This window comes from Leucopleurus acutus (genome assembly GCF_964270905.1).
Source record: "Leucopleurus acutus genome assembly, chromosome: 8".
Taxonomy (NCBI): Eukaryota; Metazoa; Chordata; class Mammalia; order Artiodactyla; family Delphinidae; genus Leucopleurus; species Leucopleurus acutus.
The window spans coordinates 56968387-56975205 of record NC_139151.1 but is presented as its reverse complement, the minus strand read 5'-3'; positions in this window follow the sequence as shown (position 1 = coordinate 56975205).

Here is a 6819-nt window from a genome sequence, read left to right as displayed (position 1 = left end):
TAGATATAGTATCTATATTTTTATATAGTAGTTTATTTATTTATTTATTAAACATCTTTATTGGAGTATAATTGCTTTACAATGGTGTGTTAGTTTCTGCTGTATAACAAAGTGAATCAGTTATACATATACATATATCCCCAAATCTCTTCCTTCTTGCATCTCCCTCCCTCCCACCCTCCCTATCCCATCCCTCTAGGCGGTCACAAAGCACTGAGCTGATCTCCCTGTGCTATGCAGCTGCTTCCCACTAGCTATCTACCTTACGTTTGGTAGTGTATATATGTCCATGCCACTCTCTCACTTTGTCCCAGCTTACCCTTCCCCTTCCCCATATCCTCAAGTCCATTCTCTAGTAGGTCTGTGTCTTTATCCCTGTTTTACCCCTAGGTTCTTCATGACATTTTTTTTTCTTAAATTCCAAATATATGTGTTAGCGTACGGTATTTGTCTTTCTCTTTCTGACTTACTTCACTCTGTATGACAGACTCTAGGTCCATCCACCTCACTGCAAATAACTCAATTTCGTTTCTTTTTATGGCTGAGTAATATTCCATTGTATATATGTGCCACATCTTCTTTATCCATCATCTGTCGATGGACACTTAGGTTGTTTCCATCTCTGGGCTATTGTAAATAGAGCTGCAATGAACATTTTGGTACATGACTCTTTTTGAATTATGGTTTTCTCAGGGTATATGTGCAGTAGTGGGATTGCTGGGTCATATGGTAGTTCTATTTGTAGTTTTTTAAGGAACCTCCATACTGTTCTCCATAGTGGCTGTATCAATTTATATTCCCACCAGCAGTGCAAGAGGGTTCCCTTTTCTCCACACCCTCTCCAGCGTTTACTGTTTGTAGATTTTTTGACGATGGCCATTCTGACTGGTGGGAGGTGATACCTCATTGTAGTTTTGATTTGCATTTCTCTAATGATTAGTGATGTTGAGCATCCTTTCACGTGTTTGTTGGCAATCTGTATATCTTCTTTGGAGAAATGTCTATTTAGGTCTTCTGCCCATTTTTGGATTGGGTTGCCAAAATATTTTTAAATTTTTTTAAATAAATTTATTTATTTTATTTTTTAAATTTTTGGCTGCATTGGGTCTTTGTTGCTGCGTGTGGGCTTCCTCTAGTTGCGTTGAGCAGGGGCTACTCTTCATTGAGGTGTGCAGGCTTCTCACTGCAGTGGCTTCTCTTGTTGTGGAGCATGGGCTCTAGACGCACAGGCTCAGTAGTTGTGGCTCACAGGCTCTAGAGCACAGGCTCAGTAGCTGTGTTGCATGGGCTTAGTTGCTCCACAGCATGTGGGATCTTCCCGGACCAAGGATTGAACCCATGTCCCCTGCTTTGGCAGGCAGATTCTTAACCATTCTGCCACCAGGGAAGTCCCTCAAAATATTTTTAACTTTTAAACCTTAAAATTAATTATACAACTAATGCATGAATACATTCTCCTTGGATTAAAAAAAAAGTTGGAAACAGTACAGTGAGGCCTGTCTCCTCCGACCAGCACCTCTAGTCTGGCCTCAGCGCCCCGCAGAGGTAACGGCTGCCAAGAGCTGACGTCGAGCTGGGGTAGGGACACAGCTCTACCTCTGGCTTTGAACTGACCTGGAAAATGGGGTCGTGCCAGCGTAGGGCAAATACAAGATAAAGCCAGGTTGTTTTAAAGTTAGCTGTAGCAGGACTTCCCTGGGTGGTGCAATGGTTAAGACTCCGTGCTCCCAATGCAGGGGGCCTGGGTTCGATCCCTAGTTGGGGAACTAGATCCCACATGCATGCCGCAACTAAGAGTTCGCATGCTGCAACTAAGGAGCCCACGTGCCGCAACTAAGACCCAGTGCAACCAAAATAAATAAATAAATATTTTTTAAAAATAATAAAGTTAGCTGTATCATCTTACTCTGCCACCAACAAGGTGTTACAGGACCGGCGTGAGCCAACACTTGACACCAGACTTGAAAATGCTGGCCAATCTGACGGATGAAAAGTATAACCACCTTGTTTTAATTTGCATGTCCCTTATTACAACTGTTTTTTTCCCAGCTTTACTGAGATATAATTGAAATATGACGTTGTGTAAGTTTAAGGTATTCCACATGATGATGTGGCAACTGTATATATTGCAAAATGATTACCACAATAAGATTAGTTAACACATCACCCCTCACGTAGTTAACTTTTATGTGTGTGTGTGTTGAGAACTTTTAAGATCTACTTTCTTAGCAACTTTCAAGTATACAATACAGAATTGTTAACTATAGTCACCATACTATACATTACCCCCCCGCACTTCTTTATCTTCTAACTGGAAGTTTGTACCCTCTGACCAACCTCTCCCCATTTCTCCCACCCCCCTAGCTTCTGGCAGCCACCTTTCTGTGAGTTTGGGTTTTTGTTTTATAGATTTCACATATAAGTAAGAGGACACAGAATTGGTCTTTCTCTGTTTGGCTTATTTCACTTAGCATAATGCCCTCAAAGTTCATTTATGTTGTCACAAATGGCAGAATTTCCTTCTTTTTTTATGACTGAATAATTTATATATATATACATATCTTCTTTATCCATTCATCCATCGATAGACACTGAGGTTATTTCTTTATCTTGGCTTGTAAATAATGCTGCAATGAACCTGGGCATACAGATATCACTTTGAGAGAGTGTTTTCCTTTCCTTCAGATATATACCCAGAAGTGGATTGCTGAATCGTATGGTAGTTCTATTTTTAATTATTTGAGAAACCTCCAAACTGTTTTCCGGAGTGGCTGTACCAATTTACATTCCCACCAGCTTTACACAAGCCTTCCCTTTTCTCCACATCCTCCCTAACACTCATTAATTGTTGTCTTTTTGGTGATAGCCATTTGACAGGTGTGCGGTGATATCTCATTGTGGTTTTGATTTGCATTTCCCTAATGATTAGTGATGTTGAGCATATTTCCATATATCTATTTGCCATTTGTACATCATTTTTGGAAAAATGTTATGACTGAGATTGAATATCTTCAGGTGTTCACTTTTTTTCATTTATTTATTTATTTATTTTTATTTTTGGTTGTGTTGGGTCTTCGTTGCTGCACGCGGGCTTTCTCTAGTTGCGTTGCGGGGCATGGGTTTCTCATTGTGGTGGCTTCTCTTGTTGCGGAGCACGCGCTCTAGGCACGCAGGCTTCAGTAGTTGTGGCACATGGGCTCAGTAGTTGTGGCTTGTGGGCTCTAGAGCGCAGGCTCAGTAGTTGTGGCGCACGGGCTTAGTTGCTCCGCGGCATGTGGGATCTTCTTGGACCAGGGCTTGAACCCGTGTCCCTTACATTGGCAGGCAGATTCTTAACCACTGTGCCACCAGAGAAGCCCCAGGTGTTCACTTTTATTTTTAGTTAAAATTTTAATTGATATACATGCATATCATACAACATTCAAAAAGGGTAGTCAGTGAAAAGTCAGCTTCCTACCCACGTCTGAAGCCCAGCTCTGCAGCCCCCTAGTTTCTGGCACTTCCTTCCAGAGATATTCAATCCACATATAAGTACTTACACATATAGCCTTTCTTTTTAGTTTTTATACAAATTGTAACATTTTCCACACTCTTCTGCACTTTGCTCTTTTTTTTTTGGAAAGTGGGTCCTCCCACTGTACATAGAGCCATGTCATTCTTGTTCGTGATTTCATCATATCCCATCTGATGGATATATTATAATTTGTTTAAACAGTTTCCTAATGTTTGACAGTTTGGTGGCTCCCAACCTTTTCTTACAATGACTTTCTTGTGCATATATAATTTCTCACATATGGGAATATATTTGTTTATAATTCCCTAGAAATGCAATTGCTGGGTCAAAGGACAAGTGTATTTAACGAGTTTCAGGTTGTAACCAAATTGCCTTCCATATCAATGTACTGATTATGCCATTTTATGGTTGTAAGGAAACTAACTTACATTTTAATTCAGAGAAAAATATAGCACAGTCATTATCTTTGATGATAAGAAGCCAGGATTTATAAAACATCTACTATGTGTCAGGAACTTTACACACAGGGCCAAAAGCACTCATGACACCTTTGAGGCACAGCAAATTAAGCTTTTTGTTTAAAGCACCCACAAAGTAGGTTCCAGAGCCAGAAATCAAACCTATCCAGCTCCCTACCCTGGGCCTGGGCCTGGGCCTTGTCACCAGGCAGGAGGCTGACACGCTGGTATGAGGAACTAGATTCCAGCATAACTCATGGCGATGTCACATGACAGGTGACTGGCGGTCTGACCCAAGCACCTCTGGAAACACAGGCCGGGGTGGGGCTGGGCTGGGGGAAACAGCTTCACACAAGGCCTAAGGGTTGAAGGAATAGATTTTGCTGGTGAAAAGTAGAAAAGGGTGGCCCATGCTGACTCTGGAGCCAGGCTGTCTGGATTTGAATCTAACTTCTGCCACCTCCTACTTGTGTGACCTGTCTCCTCATCTGTAAAATATAGACTCTAATTCATGAAGTTGTTGTGGAAATTCAATGCATTAGAGCACGCTAAAAAAAAAAAAAAAAAAACCCACGTGGCACTTTGCAAGTATTCAATAAGCATTAGCCATTTATTAGCAAATAACTAAATTATTTTTAAACGTATTTTAATTGGTAAATTTTTTCTTTATGTTGTTTAAAAATTGTAGTTGGCAGACTGATAATGATGGGATCCATTTGGCTGGTGACAGGAGGTACTGTCATAACAGCCCAATCCAGGCACCACAGACAAAGGTTTAATCAGAGCAAATCCAGGTCCAACACAGCAGCTGGCAGTTCTCAACAGTTTATGTATTTTGCCAAATAATAATTGTTTAAAAGGGTTAACATGCAGTTATGCAAAAGTTGATTTTTAAGAGTTAATATTTATTTAGCTCTTCCTATGTGCCAAGCACTAAGTATCTCATTTAATCCTGACAACATGCTTATTGGATAAGGACTATTATTACCCCTATTTTACAGATAAGGAAACTGAGGCACAGAGACAGCTTTAAGCCATTTGCCCAAGGCCACTACAGCTGGGATCCACACCAGGCTTGGTGACAGCAGAGCCTGCCCTCACCTCTCTGAGGGTCTGCCTCTCTCAGTGGGAAACTGAATGTACAATCCAATCGTTGCTGTTATCATCTTCCCAATCATTGAAGGTAAGCTATCTAAACTCTCAAACCTCTTCAAGACTGACCATCTCTGGTCGCAGACCAGAGGAGAGCAGAAGGGACACTAGGAGCCATGAAAATTTCCTAATCTGGGGCCTGACACGCTGAGCTGCATTTCAGTAAGCAGCTCTATGTAGCAAGGAGGGGCCTGAGAGATGAGCAGAGAGGTAGCAGCGCCCCGGCAGAAACCTGTATGGGAGGTGTTTTGGGGGAGGGGTTGGGGGTGTAGGTCAAGACTGTAGGCTGGTCCCTGACCTTTTCCCTAGGATGCTACTGGAATCCTCATAAGGCCTTTGTCCTGCAGGAGGTACTTACCTGGAAGAAATTAAATATCTATAGTCACGAGTGGCTACTGAACCCTTGAAACATGGCTAGTCCAAACTGAGAAGTGCTGTAGTGAATAGAAAATACACACTGGTTTTCAAAGACTTAATACCAAAATTTTTTAAAGTAAGCTATCTCAATAATTTTTATATTAATTTATATATTAATATATTATTATATTAAATTAATTAGATTAATTTTTATATTAATGTTGAAATGATAACATTTTGGATATATGTGGGTAAATTTTAAAATGTTAAAATTAATGTCACCTGTTCTTTTTTTCTTGTATAAAGTGGCTACTAGAAAACTTGAAATTACGTAAGTGGCTCATGTTGTTATTTCTGTTGGACACCACTGGTCCATAACCTTCCTCCAGGCACCTGCCTCCCTTGCCCTTCAGGAGAAGCTGTGGGATAGGCGGTCAGTTCCCCCACCGCCGCCCCGCTGTCCCCACGCCCCAGGCCCGCAAGCCTTTTTCGTTGGGCTTCTCTCGACATCAGGGACGCGGTTGGCTTTCCCGTGACCGGTGCGGGCTCGTTGTGCTCTGCCGCCCTCTAGCGGTCCCTCTTCCAAACTGTCCTGCTCTTGATCAGCCATCCCATCTTCGCGATGGGACTGTACTGGACTAGGTATCCTGAAACACTTTGTGGTCCCAAAACATTTATTTCACTCATCTAGTGTCCTGTTTTGACTGTAGTTAATTCAAAGTCTCTTTAAGGGAAGAATTTAAGAATCATTCTGGTCCCTGGTTACTTTCTTCTCAACAGGTCTCATTACAATTAAAATGAAGACATCTTCAACTTCTCTTAACTTCTCTCCAACTGTGGCTTCTTATTGGTGGAAAATTATCAGTAACGTCTGGAAAATGAGGTTGCCTAATCCTTTAAATTCCTGGATATTCATAAGTAATTTTATTTAGGGGGATAGATTTTTGGTCTTAGAAGACACTTTCCTTTTGTTGGTAAAATGGGTTATAGTGTGATAAATAGGTGAAACTGCATGGTGAGGATGATCAGGCAATAATGTTTATAAAGTACTTAGAGCAGTGCCTGGTACATTATAAGCTCTGATATATGTAATTATTAGCGTGTGAAATTCCCTGTTGTTTACATAAGCAGCAATCTTTTAAGAGTGTTGTCGTTAGAAGCACTTGTGCCCCTGCATGCTAGGACCCTGGTTCAGACTCTTCTTGAACAAACAAAGGGTAATGGAAAGGAATTAAATTTCAACGGGTCACCGAGCTAGAAGAACACCCAGCTGGTTTGGGATCTTCCTGGAAAATCACTCAGCTGAGCCAAACCCGAGTTAACTCAGAGTGAATGGCA